Below are 18791 nucleotides of genomic sequence, written 5' to 3'. Positions count from 1 at the left end.
CTAAACTATTGCATTTTCATCGATTTTTAGCGATTTTAAAAACTGATTCGTAAAACGGAAGTGATGCAAAACGACCATCTCCCATGGGGTAAGATGCCACATCATGAAAATATTCAAAAATTACGTTCCACATTTTTTGGGCATTTCCGACTCCCTTTCCCCCCTCTTTCCGCTTTTTTCGTATACTCAATAAATGGAGTGTTACCCCCCTCCCCGCAAAACGATGATCGTAATATTTGAATGACCCCTAACATGGAAAGCGTAGAAATCAACAACCATGCGTCTCCATGTGTGCCTCAATCTCGTTGGAAACCCTTGGCTGGTAATAAAATCACCAGAAAACCTTAATTGCAAGCACGAAAAACCGGAAGTTGCCAATTTCCATTGGGAAATCAAAAGATTTTTCGTGGGTTTGGTGGCCTAGCTTCTAGAAGAATGTTCGATGCAAACATATCTTGACACCTTTCACCTATAATAATGATCAAGTCCCATTTAGGAATGATTTTATGAGTTGAGCCATTTTACCCCATCTTGGCATTTTGGGCTATGTTCCCCTACTTTGTTTTTGAGGCATTCACCACCAGTCCGACCTTTGCTGCTTCGCGTTTCAGGCGGGTGTACACTGTACAGCTCTGGCATCGTTCCAAATGTTCTGGCAATAATGTCCAAGTCGTCCGCAAAGCATACAAATTGTCCGGATTTTGTGAAAATCGTTCCCCGGCTGTTGAGCCCGGCTCGTCGCATCACACCTTCCAGAGCGATGTTGAAGAGTATTTGTATTTGTATTTGTTTATTAATCCAACTGACTTTACAGTCTTATTGAATATACTATCCTATATAATCATCAACAGTAATATCACATACATTGAAAGCTTTTAAATACATAACATCATCATAAACGCGTATAAACGAAAATAACATTCATCTTGAGACTCATTTTTCACCTCATTATAAACTAGTAACATATCCATTAATCAGGAACATTTACAAACACAAAAATGAAAGACAGTTACAATTATTCTGGCAACCAAGTGACATTGCGTCGTGTGATAAATTCCCTAAACTTTACATGTTTCGGCCAGCTCAATGGGTTCGAAGCCTTAGATTTCCATTTTCTATCAAGAGTAATTTTAAAAGAAATAAAATCTGGAGGTTTACGGTGATGGAAAATTTGAAACGATTTTTAATACATCAATGTCTTCGGGATCAGGAATGTTCAGCGATCGTGAAACCATTGTGTAGACATCGAGCTCAGAGACACTGGTATCAATATTTGAAAGGAACAATGAACAATCGCCGCCGTCCACGTGCTGCGATTGCTGCTCATTCCCAGCGGTGTTTACGTATTACTCGTGTTCATTTCTTCGAATGGCTTGTGTGAAGATACGGGTGTCGAATGTAGCGGAGCATGGTCATTTCGGACGACAGTCGGAGCAAGTTTAGATAGCGTTTCTAATATTCCAGCGACAGTAACTTTGAGGCCTTCAACTTCGTCTTCGATGGATTTAGTTTTGACAGGATTAGTAGTCGAATCAGTCCATGTACCATCTCTCATTCTCCGAAATTTCGTCATGCATGTCACACATCCAGATGAGATTCACTTTTAGAGCCATTGTGCACAAGTCATCTTCGGTTAATCCAACGCAGCTTGCATGAAAACAGCTCGCACATTGTCCTTCACAGACGCTATATTGCTCAACTTTTGCATCGATACTCTGAGAACACTTCTTGCAAGTTCTCACATCTGCCATAGTACCTTAGCTGCCGCACACGATTACTTGAAAAATTAGCAGTTTTTTCAAGACAGATTTTTTTAGGATTCCGCGAAGCTTCGTTCAAGATACTTATGGAACCAGTATCAGCAGATATCACGCTCAATGTCAATCAACACAGATCAATTTTAACAATTCTGCGACGATCGTAAATTCGACATAAGAACTAGAGCGACAACGAACGTACACAACAACAATCAGCCGGCTTGATAACTTCCCACGAACTCATTTGTTTTAGGTGATAAACGACGGAAGATGATCTGGGATAGCACTTTGTAGGCAGCATTCAAAATAGTGATCGCCCTGAAGTTCTCACATTCCAAATGGTCGCCTTTCTTGTGAATGGGGCAGATTATCCCTTCCTTCCACTCGTCCGGTAGCTGTTCGGTTTCCCAGATCCTGACTATCAGCCGATGCAGACAGGTGGCCAACTTTTCTGGGCCCATCTTGATGAGTTCAGCTGCGATACCATCCTTTTTTTTTCTCCTCCCCTGTTGGGGAAATTAAGCCACTGCGTCCAATAGGCTGAACTTTTGTGGCATACTATCCTTACCAGCTGCTTTGTTGGTTTTGAGCTGGTGAATGGCATCCTTAATTTCCCTCAGCGTGGGAGTTGGTTCATTTCCGTCCTCCGCTGCACTGGCGTCGTACTGCGGGATGCGTTGAGCTTCTGATAGAACTTCCAAGTTTCTTGGGAACGGCACAGCAGTTCCATTTCTTCACATTCCGCTTCTTCCAGGCGGCGCTTTTTCTCCCGAAAGAGACGGGTCTGCTGTTTCCGCTTCTGTTTATAACGTTCCACGTTCTGTCGAGTCCCTTGCTGCAGCATTACCGCCCTCGCTGCATTCTTCTCCTCCAAAACCGTTCTGCACTCTTCGTCAAACCATTTGTTCCGTCGATTCCGTTCCACGTACCCGATGGTGCTCTCGGCTGCGTCGTTGATGGCTGCTTTCACTGTACTCCAGCAGTCCTCTAGAGGGGCTTCATCGAGCTCGCCCTCGTCTGGCAACGCGGCTTCGAGATTCTGCGCGTATGCTGAGGCGACATCCGGTTGTTTCAATCGCTCTAGGTTGTACCGTGGTGATCGCCGGTACCGTACATTGTTGATGACGAAGAGTTTTGAGCGCAGTTTGACCATCACCAGATAGTGGTCGGAGTCGATGTTGGCGCCACGATAGGTCTTGACGTTGATAATGTCGGAGAAGTGCCGTCCGTCAATCAGAACGTGGTCGATTTGAGATTCCGTCTGCTGTGGTGATCTGTGGTGTAACGATAAGGGAGGCTGTGTTGGAAAAAGGTGCTACGTATGGCCATATTTTTGGAGGCGGCGAAATCAATGAGTCGTAGGCCGTTTTCGTTCGTTTGCTGGTGGGCGCTGAACTTACCAATCGTCGGTCTAAATCCCTCCTCCTGGCCTACCTGAGCGTTCAAATCTCCTGTGATGATCTTGACGTCGTGGCTTGGGCAGCGATCGTATTCGCGTTCGAGCTGCGCGTAAAATGCGTCCTTGTCATCATCAGTACTTCCGGAATGTGAGCTGTGCACGTTTATTATGCTGAAGTTGAAGAATCGGCCCTTGATCCTCAACCTGCACATTCTTTCGTCGATCGGCCACCAACCGATCACGCGCCTCTGCATATCACCCATCACGATGAAAACTGTTCCCAGCTCGCATGTGTTGCCGCAGCTCTGGTAGATGGTATGATCTGGAAGGTTGGCAACGCTGGGTATGATTACCTCTAAACGTTCGCACCATGGATCCCGTCCAACACACCTCCGGCAGCGCTACGATGCCGAATCCGTGGTCCTTCAGTAGATCGGCGAGTATGCGGGTGCTCCCAATGAAGTTGAGAGATCGGCAGTTCCACGTACCGAGTTTCCAATCGCAAGTCCTTTTTGTTCGCTGGGGTCGTTGCCGTTGGTCTCGGTTCGTATTATTCTGTTACTGATTTTCCGTTACAATGGGTTTTTTCGGCTGGCTCGTAGGGCCTGACACCAACCCCCTACTTTCCGGAGGACCATAGTGCACAGTTGAGCTTAGAGCAAGGTTGCGACTATTCATTTGCAAAGATTTACATTCATTTGCTATTATCTCAGTTCAGAAGCATGCTATCGAAAAACAATGTTTGGATGAATTTAAGCTTGTAATTTTATCTGAAAGTTTGCCGAATAACATTGGGGTCGCACACGCATACCAAAGTCGTGAGCGAGTTGTGAAGGCAACTCTCCACGCGGTGAATGTAAATTACATTCACGCTTCATTCCAATGTTATTCGGCAAACTTTCAGATAAAACTACAAGGTTAAATTCATCCATACATTGTTTTTCGATAGCATGCTTCTGAACTGAGATAATAGCAAATGAATGTAAATCTTTGCAAATGAATGGTCGCAACCTTGGCTTAGAGTCCTTCCCTGGCACTCGGACGTTGATCAGCCGACCCTAACATGGGGATCAGACGCTGTTGTAACCCGCTCCTCCTGGAGAACAGACGCTCAGGTTTACCGAAGCAAACTCCCCCTTCCCTGTCAGCCTACGACCAAAGTTCCCACCAGGGTTGGTTACCCGATCTTTCCTAAGGTTGCTCATAGTTTCCGGCCGGTACCGCGTGGAGGTACGGATAGGAGTTGCTGGGCAGAGGCTAGTGGGTCACAATGGGATCTGAATTGCGCAGCATACCCAGCCTTTACCGTGCCCTGGAATATCCCTATAGTGTCTATAAATGTCATTCTAGATTTTAAGAGCTTCACGGACCCCAGTAGATTATGTGGTGCTATTGTATGACGAAAACACATACAATTATTCCTATAGATTCGAAGGACTTTGCCACAGAACAGTTTGGAACCCCTAGAACATCCCAGAATATCAAACACCTTTTGATATTCTTGACGAAGGATAGATGAATACATATGAACGTAGCCCATATACAAATTCAATTTTTAGAACAACTTATATGTAAATTATTTCGTTTCTCTAAACTTTTTGGTGTTCAAGATGCTCTAGGTTGTCTGTTAAGTCTCAAATACATATGATATATACACAGATCGAAAAAAGAGTGTAAAATTCTGTGACATATGATGCACATAATTGGAGCGTGGGATTTCACTGAAGTTTACATGACATATCATGTAAAAATCATGAAATATCATGTAAACTTCCATTACATGTCATGTAATTCAGCATGACTCTGAGTATTTACATGACATATAACGCAAATTTACATGATATTTCATGAAAACCATCATAACAATCAGTTTACATGACTAAAATGAAATTTACATGACGTGTAAATCTCATTATTTTTATCTGTGTATATATTCCCATTTTTCCTTAATAGAGGACTCAATTTGCAACAACTTTCCCAGCCATTTTCATGTTGGGGGGCATCCATTTAGTACGTCACGCTAAAAATTAGAATTTTCAACCCCCCCTCCCCCCTTCGTACGGATTTTTCCAATACTTAATGCATTGCTTGTCACACTTTTCAGAACCCCCCCTCCCCCCTCTAAGCGTGACGTACTTTATGGATGCCCCCTTGTGGTCATATATGATCCAACCGGCTCCAAATGGTTAACTTTTTTCGTGTTATAATGAGACTTATTTCGTAACATTTATACTTGGCATGAAAACAAGGTTCAATATGAAGTCTTACTTCACTGTAATAACTCAAAACGACATCTTAGCGTTACACAGATAAAAATAATGACATTTACACGTCGTGTAAACTTAATTTTAGTAATGTAAACTTAGTGTTATGATGGTTTACATTATATATCATGTAAATTTACGTTATATGTCATGTAAAAACTCATGCTGAATTGCATGACAAATAATGGAAGTTTACATGATATTTCATGAATTTTACATGATATGTCATGTAAACTTCTGTGATATCCCACGCTCCAATTATGTGCATCATATGTCACAGAATTTTACACTCTTTTTTTCGAACTGTTTACATGTTATGAACCAAACATTTACAAAGAATCATAGTTGATTTTTGATGGTTTTAATCCTACATGTTAAAATAACAACCGAAAAAACCTTCAGAAATCATAAGGTTCTTATAAAAAATCTGGTTGAAATACCCAGTAAAAACAACAAACTGGAGGGTTCTTCTCGGCAAGACACTTGGTAAAAGGTTGTATTTTGGGCGAAATCAGTATTGTTTGCGAGGTTATCTTGCCTATTTTAGACTGCGCGAAGTTGTGCATTCATAATTTATGAAATATTTCTAAATTCCTGGCATCCCTTGCACACACGAAACACAGGGGATACTGCGCTAATTCTTTCCGTTTCGTAAATATGCAACATCATTAAACCGTAATAGTAAAGCGTATAGCAAAGTCCAGGGCAGCCTACAGTCGGCCGGATGCCCCATCCCTGGTCGATGATATTTGCTTTGATTAAACATATTCCCACCAATACAGGCTTCGGTCGGCGCGGAAGCATGTGTGACCTTCCCGCCCTCCCATTCCTTTCCCTAGCATTCCACCGCAGGTTTGGAGTAATGTTAATTGAAATGTGGCCACGCAAGTCGCAGTCAATCGCCAACGCCGCCGCCGCCGCCACCACGACCAGCGGATAACCGCCGGCCTGTTTTGAATTCGGTTTACCTAAGCTAAACCGCAAAACGGCATGACACAAATTTGCAAATATTAACCCCTTGGCGGAACGCGAAATGAACGTGGCGGCGGCCGTTGTGCGGTTTGCCAAATTTGATTTATGGCTAGATCTAGCCTTTTGGACGTTTACGATGAGTCCGAGGATTAGGCTGTCAAGGTATTTGGTGCATGTTTGATAGGGGGGTATTAGGTGTCGGAACCATGAACTAAGTTAATTGTGTGTGTTTAAATATCACATGACATGTAAATGCGAAAAGTGTTTTAATTTGTGGTTGTTAAAACTTCTTGTTGAAAAACAAACATATACCTGATAGGGTAAGTGTGCCCATCGTTGTGGTATTAAGGTTAATTCATTTTAAAAACAATGATCGTACCATCTAATGAAGGGTTGCAAAACGTTAGTTGGTAGTTTCCCAACAAACATTTTTGTTGTATAAGAGTGGAACAAACAACTGCTAAGCAAACTTTAGCATAAGAAACTGCTATTCAGTTAGTTCTGTTACTTGGGTTTCTATCCAAATTTGCTTGGAAAAATATAAAAACTATCGTTTCTCTCTGTTTTCGATCATAAATCGCTTACCACAACATTGGGCACACTGTTCCTATTATGGAGGTAAAATTTAATTTTGGTTCCTATTGTTGCGGTATCCCATTGAAATCATATGGGATACCGCAACATTAGGAACACTACCGCAATAATAGGAACACAGCAGCAAAAAATTATTATTTATTTATTTACTACTATTTATTGCGCAACTTAAGGCCATTGCCTTTTAATATGTTACATTGAAAATACATTGCTGGTAGATAGTTAAGCACGATTTGCAAATAATGAATTGTACAAATATTATCTGTTTTTCTTTTAACCATTAATTACAATTGAAGTACTCGATACATTCCCTCCTAAACGCAGCTTCTGATGTTTCTAGGGTTAGATTATTAGGTAGTGAATTCCATGTAGCAACGCCTCTGACGAAGAAAGAATATCCGTACTTTGCAGTTCGATGACGTGGCATGGAAAATTTCTGACAACGTGTATTCCGTAAAGGTCTCAATTTGCTGAATAAATAGTCAGGTTGTCGAGATTTGAGTAGTTGAAAAATCAGCAAACAACATCTCATTTTTCCAAAATTTTCGAACGGGCATCCAATTAACTTTGCTTGTAGATGCGAAACATGTTGAAACCTAGTCAGGTTGAACACAAATCGTATGCATGAATTCAAAGCAACTTTTAATTTATTGAAAAACAATGATGAAGCCTGTGTTAGTAAGAAATCACATGAAATAAAATGAGGAAGTATTAATGCTTTGAATAGTTTCAATTTAGTTTCAACGTTCAAAAAATTAGCACAAAGTTGTAATGATCGTAATTTACCATATATTTTTCCACACTGCTCGTCTAGGAAATTGTCCCATTCAAAATTTTCCTGTATTTTTACTCCTAAGCTGGACGCTGAGTTTACAAACGGCAAATTAGTGCCATTCAATAGAAGATCAGGTTTCCTAGCGGATCCAACGTGGTCTGTTAAGAACATTGCATACGACTTATTGACATTTAAAGACAAACGATTAGTGGCTGACCATTGAGCTATGCGATCCAAGTCTTCGTTTACTCGCATGGTAATATCTGCAACATTCAAATCTGAACAATTGAAATAAAGTTGTACATCATCAGCATATAAATGAATCCTGCAATATTTAAGTATGTTGGAAAGGTCATTTACATACAGAGAAAACAGTATAGGACCTAAGACGGAGCCTTGTGGTACTCCTGAGCTTATTGGTAGAAAGGTAGACAGACCATCGTTACAATATACGGCTTGATAACGATCAACTAGGTAGGAGTGGATAAGCTGGACAGCATCATTCGAAAAACCGAATTTGAATGCTAGTTTTTTGCATAGTCGATCATGTGACACAGTATCAAACGCCTTTGAGAAATCTAACAATATCAAAACAACAGGGCTACCGCCATCCAGAATTAGTCCTATATCGTCTAGAACCTTAAGCATCACGGTTTTAGTTCCATGCTTTGGTCTGTATCCTGATTGGTTGTCATTTAACCAGTTTATATTTGAAGACATAGCTACACATTTGAATTTTGATAATGCGTTCAAATGCTTTGGAGAGAACACTCAATATGCTTATAGGACGAAAGTTTTCGATTGAATTACCGGTTGCTTTTTTCTTGATAGGAATTATTTTGGAGTATTTCCATGACGATGGAAATGTATGTGTTCTTATAATGTTGATAAACAAAAAGGTAACCTGATCTATGCATAACGGTAGGATAACCTTTAGAAATCTAGGAGATATGTTATCTAAGCCAACTGCATTAGATGTAATTTCGAAAACGGCATTTACGACATCAACTGCACTAATTTCTTCAAAATTGAAAGAACGTTGTTGCGCATAAGGGAAAAATGGACAGTTATTTTCAGACATCAAATAATTACTGACGAAGTATTCATTAATATCATTTTGGCTGTAATTATTGACATTGGTGCTACACGATTTTCCAACACCGATTGTTTTTAATCGTTTCCACAAAAGCTTCGGACTTAGGTCTGACTTAGGTCTGGATTAAGCTGAGTTGAATAATATTGTTTCTTGGCATTGTGTATCAAGCTCGTGACCTTGTTACGCAACCTTTTGAACAAATTGCGATGCATCCCGTCATTTGAAATTTTCCACTGTCTATACGCCAAGTCACGATCAACTATTGCTTTGGCGATATTATTGTTGAACCACGGATTGACGTTATATTTAGAAGTAATTATTTTGTACGGCACATATTGATCATGTAGATCGGATATTGTTGTACTTAAAAAACGAGCTAAAATATCAGAATCATTCTGTGAATAAAAATAAGTCCAATCACACAAGTTAAAAGCATTTCGCAGATCATTTGCATTGATGTTATTATAATCTCGGTACTGAATTTTATCGGACTCGACTGAACTGTTAAAATCTAACGAGGCAAATAAAAGATCATGATTAGAAAAGGCAGGCACATCAACTTGATTAAAAAGCAAAACTCGGGAAATACTGTTTGTTAAAATGAGGTCGAGCTGAGAGCATCCTTCATTAAAGAAAAAAGTTGGTTCAACACCAAGGCTCTGCAATTGGAAACTCGAAATTATTTCATTGAAACGTTTTGTTGATACTGATTCTGAATTTAACAAGTTTGTATTGAAGTTGCCAAGAAAGTAAATGTGATTGTATAATGACCCATACTCCTGAAGTAATGCATCTAGTACAATGGAAGCATCAACTCTGGGTGGATTGTAAAAGGACGCCAACAATTTTCTTGACCCATCAATAAGCAACTCCACCATTAAATATTCAGTTTCAACATTTGCAGTATTGGATGATTGATCAATTACTCGGAAACTTAGTCCTTTTTTGATAAACATAGCAATACCCCCACCCATACTTGCAGTTCTATCATTTCTTACGAGGTGATAACCATCAATCATTAGCATATTGCTATCAATACGTTCATTCAACCATGTTTCGGATATACACACAACGTCAACTTTAGAAATTGAGAGAATTTGCTTCAGTTCATTAAGTTTGCTCAATTTTCGGGCACAAATGCTTTGACTATTGGCACAACATATTGAGAGCTTACCAGGACGCAGAGCGGATTTTATCACAATTCCAGCCTTACACCAGCCTTACACAGGGGCGTTACTACTATTCATTGAATTAGCCATTATCATCAATAGGGAAAACTGCGATTAGAAGAAAACCGATATCGAGTACTTTATCTAACTTAATCCTAATAAACTTCAAACATTTCATCACATTCATTATACTTTTATGACTACAGCTACACAAATACATAAATATTCATACAAAAAGAGAGAAACAAAACAAAAAATCTCAAAAAATTCACCAGCAACTTCATATTTAGTAGGCCCAACAACAGCAGTAGCAACAATTAACAGTAATGATTTGATCTATGTTTTGACTTTTAGGAAGGAAAGATGGAAGTATAGGGATTGGATTGGAAGGATTCGAGAGAATTGAAGAGGAAAAGGTTATTGATGAAACAGCAGCTCCAAGTCGTCGATCGAAGATACAGCAACGTCATGATCATCCAAGCTCCTCTTGATGTACACCGTCCCATTCTTAGTAAACACGCTTCTTAGTTTTCCTTTTTTCCTCAGCTTCAAATTAAGGAAAATATTTTTTTGTTTAAATAGGGTTTTGGGCAAATCTTAAGCACACAAATGGTGCAATCTCATAATTTAAGCGTAATACATCTATTAAAAATGTCTTTTGGTAACATTTCAGTCGAAAAAGTGCTCAATTGCCACTACCGCAACATTAGGTACTACCACAACGAAGGGAACAATTACCCTACCTTATTCTTAGATGATCCAGACGGGTTTGGTGGTCTTCGTTCTTGAATACTGATTTACGAATGGTCCTGGGTTTAATACCTAGCCTGCCCCATATTTATATATTTTTTCTCATTTAGCTATTACCGTCATCCACAATTATCTCAGTTAAACTTGAGATTGTCGTATTGCTTTACAAATTCAATGTATTGGTATCGTTTTATGGCCTTTATTGTACAATTGAGTCTTTACAGGTTTTCCCATTTAGGAAACTTTTCCCTCCTTTTATAATTCGCAGTGTTACGTCTTAGAGTATTTATTGGGAGAAAATCATCAAAATACCCCCACTCCACATCACGATAAACTTTATTTAAATAGAAGTTAAAGCTTGCATAAAGATGAATAACAGTCGTATGCTCTCGTTTCCATATCGACAAACCTGCCGAAAGGCTTCGCTCGCGCAAAACGGTCGGTCGCGTCGGGAGACAAATTCAATAGAATAAATAAAATTTACATAAAAAAGTTGGACAAATAAAATCAGCAAAATACATATCCTTCGCTGTGGCACAAAACTAGCGCGAGGCAACGCGCCGTCCAAGGTGCCAGAGTAAGAGCCACATTCAATGATGGTTTCGGTAAAAAGTTTTCTCTTTCCGTTTGCTCGTTCCTTGGGGAGGAAAGCGCGCAGTTTGTTCGTTCGTCTGGTATCGAGTTGGAGAAAAAATCGTTCGCGCTCTTAAACGAGGCAAGGAGCAAACACGCGGCGGCGACGACACGGCAAAGCGAATGTAAATTATTTCCACCAGCTCGGTGAACGATTTCCCACCACCCGAACCGTCAACACTGTGCCTTCACCGGGAGGGCGTTGTTCTCGCTGATTGCTGCTGCCTGGTATGTGAAGGAACACCTCGCGGTTTGCCATTTAAGTTTAAATGGTGGGAGGATCGAGTAGAAGGCGTCTCCTAATGCAAGCATGGTATTGCATCTTGCTTTGCTTTATAGATTACCGTGCAAATGTTCAATCGTCTAAAATATTTGTTCACACGTCAAACACCAAGGGAAGTAGCAAGTAAACAAACCGATTATTCCATGCACCACCCAAAAAGTGTAACCGACGCTTAGCAGTGAAACGAACCAATGTATGCTGAAACTGGTGGGAACATATTGTGGTATGACAAAAAAATTCTGCAGGGGGTCGAATACGGTGCAAAAAAAGCAATATCAGCTTGACTTATACTGACTACACATATCTTTAGTTATCTTACCTTACCGGTCGGACTAATACCTGTGTGTCCTCTGCTGTACGTAGAAATCGTCTCCATTCGACTCGGTTCATGGCTATGTGTCTCCATTTCCACACTCTGCTTAGGGTCCGCAGATCGTCCTCCACTTGGTCGACCCACCTAGCTCGCTGCGCACCACGTTTTCTTGTGCCGGTCGGATGGTTCTCGAGAACCATTTAAGTCGGGTTGCTATCCGACATCCTGATGACATGAGTCGGATGTACGTTTCCGCCATAGTCTCCAATTTGCCAGCTATAATATCAATATCATCAGTGAAACCAAGCAGCTGAACGGACTTCGTGAAAATCTTTACACTCGTGTTTATCCCCGCTCTCCTTATTACACCTTCTAAGGCGATGTCAAACAACAAGCACGAAAGACGATCACTTTGCCGTAATCCTTTGAGAGATTCGAAGGGCTTGGGTATTCCTGATACATGAACTACGCACATCATTCGATACATCGTGGCCTTAATAAAACCTATCAGTTTATCCGGGAATCCGTATTCGTGCATGATCTGCCATAGCTGGTCTCAATCGATTGTATCATACAAACGCCGATGTAAAGTCGATGAACAAGTGATCAAGTATCAAGTACCAGAAGGCCGGTTCCATAGTTATTCTGCATTTGGGACATTTGTGTCATTCATTTCATTTATTTAGTACTAGCTGTCCCGGCAAACTTTGTCTTGCCAGTTGCGGTGGTTTGACAGCTGTTGAGATTCTTACAGCACCGCACTCTAGATTGATTTCACTGCGATTGTGTTGGCTTTGTACTCAGTTCGCACAAATTTCAGTACATTCTTAGTTTATCCACTTTTTCTATTCATTTTTGCAACTTTTTCTACATATAAACACAGCCACCACGAATACGAATCGAACCGTGCAAGAGTCATGCTGATCGGTTCATCCGTCCTTGAGTTTTGATACTTCAAAGGAACTTCTAACTCATTTATATATATATATATATATTAGAGTGGGTCAACGTTGTATGGAGAAACTTTAAATTTGATCGTATCAACCCGGAACAAAGCTTTTTCAATCCATATTAGCGTCCGAAACAACTGTGCAAAATTTGGGAGCGAATGGTTGCGTCCCCGTATTCCGCATTGCGATTGAAATTTGTATGGAAGTTAGTATGGGAAAACGTACTTTTTTGCATTTTTCTCATAAATTGAAAATTTTTCGTCTAAAACAATCCAACCAATGACGTTAAAGTATAGCCTAGGATATGCCGAAAAACTTTGCCGAAGACCGCAAAGTGATCCGACGCTTGTAAAAAAAGTTATTCGCCTTGAAAGTTAGACCAAAAATTGAGATTTTATTATTGATGTTATTCCTTTACATGTTAACTGTTAAGCACCACTGGGCAATCTGTACGTTATAACTTTTTTCACAAGTGTCGGATCACTTTGCGGTCTTCGGCAAAGTTTTTCGGCATATCCTAGGCTACACTTTAACGTTATTGGTTGGATTGTTTTAGACGAAAAATTTCAATTTATGAGAAAAATGCAAAAAAGTACGTTTTCCCATACTAAATTCCATACAAATTTCAATCGCAATGCGGAATACGGGGAAGCAACCAATCGCTCCCAAATTTTGCACAGTTACTTTGTACGCTAAAATGAGTCGAAAAAGCTTTGTTCCGAAAAATCGACTTTGTTGACCCAGTCTAATATATATATATATAGATTACATCAAATTCAAGATAAAACTGAATCAACAATATTTCTCCATAATACACGGTTCGTGCCTGCCGCTCTCCATCCTCAGTCGCGCTCGCCAAGTCACGCTCCACCTGGTCCGCCCATCGTGCTCTCTGCGCTCCACGCCTTCTTGTGCCAACCGGATCAGTTGCAAACACCAGCTTTGCAGGGTTGTTGTCCGGCATTCTTGCAACATGCCCTGCCCACCGTATCCTTCCGGCTTTGGCCACCTTCTGGATGCTAGGTTCGCCGTAAAGTGCAACGAGCTCGTGGTTCATTCTTCTCCGCCACACACCGTTCTCCCGCACACCGCCGAAGATCGTCCTTAGCACGCGTCGCTCGAAAACTCCGAGTGCTTGCAGGTCCTCCTCGAGCATGATCCATGCCTCATGCCCGTAGAGGATCACCGGTCTTATTAGCGTTTTGTACATGGTGCATTTGGTGCGTGGGTGAATCTGTTTCGACCGCAGTTTCTTCTGGAGCCCGTAGTAGGCCCGACTTCCGCTGATGATGCGCCTCCGAATTTCACGGCTCACGTTGTTGTCAGCCGTCAGTAAGGATCCGAGGTAGACGAATTCCTCCACCACCTCGAAAGTATCCCCGTCTATCGTAACATTACTACCCAGACGGATCCGGTCGTTTTCGGTTCCACCTACCAGTATGTACTTTGTTTTTGAGGCATTCACCACCAGTCCGACCTTGCCACTTCGTGTTTCAAGCGGGTGTACAGCTCTGCTACCGTTCCAAATGTTCTGGCAATAATGTCCATGTCGTCCGCAAAGCACACAAATTGTCCGGATTTTGTGAAAATCGTTCCCCGGCTGTTGAGCCCGGCTCGTCGCATCACACCTTCCAGAGCGATGTTGAAGAGTAGGCATGAGACTCTCATGATGAGAGTCCATCACCTTGTCGCAGTCCCCGGCGAGATTTGAATGAACTGGATAGTTCACCCGAAACCCGTACGTAGTTTTGCATACCGTCCATCGTTGCTTTAATCAGTCTGGTCAGCTTTCCAGGAAAGCCGTTTTCGTCCATGATTCTCCATAGCTCTGCGCGGTCGATACTGTCGTATGCCGCTTTGAAGTCGATGAACAGGTGATGCGTTGGGACCTGGTATTCACGGCATTTCTGGAGGATTTGCAGTACGGTAAAGATCTGGTCCGTTGTCGACCGGCCGTCGATGAAGCCGGCTTGATAACTTCCCACGAACTCGTTTGTTTTAGGTGACAGACGACGGAAGATGACCTGGGATAGCACTTTGTAGGCAGCATTCAAAATAGTGATCGCCCTGAAGTTCTCACATTCCAAATGGTCGCCTTTCTTGTGAATGGGGCAGATTACCCCTTCCTTCCACTCCTCCGGTAGCTGTTCGGTTTTCCAGATCCTGACTATCAGCCGATGCAGACAGGTGGCCAACTTTTCTGGGCCCATCTTGATGAGTTCAGCTGCGATACCATCCTTACCAGCTGCTTTGTTGGTTTAGAGCTGGTGAATGGCATCCTTAACTTCCCTCAGCGTGGGAGTTGGTTCATTTCCGTCCTCCGCTGCACTGGCGACGTCGTTTCCTCCTCCGGGGCATTTGTGTCATCGCCATAATATTAGCCTATTTCATCATCTACCTGAGGGAAAAGGAAGGAAATAAGGATAAGCATAAGGATAAGGACAGGTAGGGAAATAGGAAAAAAAACCTGGAAGAGGTTACTAACGCATAAGCGTACCACAGGGTTCAAACAGCGCCCTAAAAAGGGTACTGTAATAACGCATTAACCGAAAGAGAGTCTATAGCTCTTTACCACAGCGGGTTAAGAACAACAGAATACCCTGAAGATTCTGGATTCTGAAGTCAGTTTACCGAATATTCGGAAACGCAGTTGCGAGAAAACTGGACAGTTACATATCAAATGATACGAAGTTTCATAATTCACAGCTCCCAAGTAACATTTTTAGTTTTATACTGTTCTATTAGCAGTTTTCATGACCAATTTTATAAAACTACCTGTTGATTTACAATCAACGGAGAAAAAGAAACGAGGTCCGTGTTTTTAATCGATATATTGATTCGATAACAACTTCCTAGAATATAGCGGAAGCATATTAGTGGTCTAATTCATTATTTGTTATTTCATTCCAACTTACGTTTAGTTCTTTTTCAGTTCCTTCCTAGAAACTTCGTCTTCCAACTCCTCACTTCAGCCTCTTCCCTGTTCCTACTCCAAGCTTACTGCCCTTCCTCGTATCCTACTGTCGAAATCCGGTATTTGACCACTTCTATAAATTTGTTATTTAGTTACTAATCAATTAAACAGTTTTTGGGGCTTACCAGCTCAAATCGTATTGAATTAAGTTGCGATAAGCGATCAACTACACTTTTCATGGTAGGAGAAATCTAACCTATATCAGGAGAACTCATTAAGATATAGGAGTTTAATTTAATGTATGGTTTACCTACTATTCAGTCTCAATTCAATTCCCGATCACTATACAATTTACGAATTATAGCCTAGTATAATAGGAATGCTATATGAAGTACAATAAAGAGAAAATAATTTTAATTTGTAGCACACAAGAAACGTTTTGCTGCTTCTACTGATCTTTTTCTCTCTGACACATCTGCCAGTCATTGTCGGTTCGTTGACATTTCTCACGTCACGCATATCAGTTTGCTACGCGTGTTGCGTTTCCGCAGCTACGTGAGGCGCGCCGACCGAGGGGTCGTCACACTACCAATAAAACCAAGTATTTCATAACAACCTTCTGACAACCGCTATAAGAACGCCATCCAACTAAGCCGACCACTCTTAGGCCAGTAGTACACAGGGTCAAATATTTGACAAGGAAAGAACTCAAGAAACAACATCAGTTTGACACTAATGAAAATTCGATCGAGTCAAACAAGATGTTTGAGCATTGGTTTCTTTTTGGACAAATATTTGACCCTGTGTACTAGCAGCTTTATAGAGGTTATCATAGCAAAATGGAGAGTAATAATAAGTTAGCAGTAAAACCAGCATGCTGTTCTTTTTCACTCGATCAGCTTTGACACACAGTATTCATTCACCAGTGCGACAAAGGGAAAACAAACCATTGTTGACATCATAAATATCAGAAAAATTAAGTGGCTATTGGTGATTTTGGGGTAACAAATCTTTGTGTGCAAATATATTTACTGCGAAATAGAGGATTTCAGGTGCAAAAAAACAAAGCGCCACGCAAAAAGTGAAGTTTATGAAGAAAATATAAGAAGCAGAAAAAAATATTAAAGTGCAAATTCTTGTATGATGTGCCTGGAAAAATGCCTCTCGGATTGTGAATTGATGTGAACTTTCCGTCTTGAGCAGCAAATTGTCAAGGTAGGCATTAAGTAATTGTTTTTTTTTTTTCGATTTACAAATACGTAGTGCCGGGGAAAGTAACAAATTTCAACATGGCAGCAGCAACTTGCCAGGAAAAACAGTGCGTTGGGCAATAAATCCAATATCCCTTCGTTATAATCACAATAAATGCAACTGATCGCGCCATTACTGTTTTAAGCTCGCAATAAATCCATCTGTAGTTTTCGCTATTTGTTATGAGGTGGCGCTCTAATCAATTATGAATGGCATTTTACTATAGTCGGCAATCCATGGCTAATAATATTTTGTGAAATGTTTGAGCATACAACAATTGATTATGATTTAATATAACAAGAAATAAAAAAAACTTTTTTAAGATATAATCAAGCGAATAGTGTATTTAAATCGATTAAAATTTAAATTACCTCATGGAATCAGACCATGTTGTGGTTGTCATTGATTCTGGCCACCTAATACAGCACAGTGCACCTGTTGGCATGTCGTCAGCACAGTGGTTGCCCTTTCTTGGTTTATTTAAAGTGCTCTTGACAACCGTAATAAAACCTTTTATAAATCAAATAAGTAACAGCGTTGGTTAGTTTTGTGACAATTTTATTGGTGTTTTATAGAACGCTTCCAGTATTCATTAAAATACGTACCAATTGCTTTGTTATTTGGCGTTATAAATCTTCCTTTAAACTAAAATAAATCCAACAAGCTCTGTAAATGTTACTTGGGCTATCACATACAAATGAATCTGCTTGCTGAATATTCGCCATGTGATAACTGAGTCGGCAGTGGCCAGTCAATGAGGCTTTGACCAGCATGCTGCAATTCTGCTTTGACAGATTTTTTAGATACTTTGCCACCCGTAGATATGGCTCAGTACAATACAATTTGGTTTGACGACATGACTCCAAATTATTCCTGTATTGTCTGTGTTGAGTAGCAGCCCAGGTGTGAATCTTAAGCTTTACCCAACACTCCGATATCGGAATAGCTGGCTCAGGGCCAAGTCATGTGATACTCCATTATAGCCAGCTAACTTATCAGCCAATTCATTTCCAGCGATGGAAGAATGGCCAGGTACCCATACAAGGTGAAAAGCGATTGCTGAATTCATCTTCTCAATTTGAGTTCGACAAGCGATAACTACCTTCGACCTGGAGTTGGCTGACGCAAGTGCTTTAATAGCAGCCTGGCTATCTGAACAGAAGTATATTACTTTGCCCATTACGTGCTGCTGAAGTGTCGAATTCACTCCGCACATAAGAGCGAAGTTTTCAGCCTAAAAAACGGTGCAGTGTCTACCAAGTACATAAGACTGACAGCCTTATCTCACGAGAATGAACACCAGCACCTGCTCAACCTTCGAGAAGGGAGCCATCAGTGTAACATACGATGCCGTCTGAAATACTTCTTTCCAGACATCCAGATGTCCACTCTTCCCGGAAAGGGAATGTTGTAGAAAATGTCCTATATGGGAAATTACAAGCAATTGTAAGATCACTTGGAGCAAGGACAATTTCGTCTAAATCCAACAAAAGAGGGAACAACGAGGTGTGTGTTGATGTGCGGTTCACAGGAGTTTCCTCTATTAGATCGAGTACCCGTAGCCGGTAAGTGCAAGAAAGTGAATTCTTGTTTGAGATGAATGTGTAGTGGGGCAACGTCAAAGAGAACTTCGAGCGTTGCCGTGGAAGTTGGAGAGAACGATCCAGACAT

The sequence above is a fragment of the Aedes albopictus genome, chromosome 3 (genome assembly GCF_035046485.1).
Source record: "Aedes albopictus strain Foshan chromosome 3, AalbF5, whole genome shotgun sequence".
NCBI classification, from domain to species: Eukaryota; Metazoa; Arthropoda; class Insecta; order Diptera; family Culicidae; genus Aedes; species Aedes albopictus.
The sequence above is the reverse complement of the archived record's forward strand: the minus strand, read 5'-3'. Positions refer to the sequence as shown.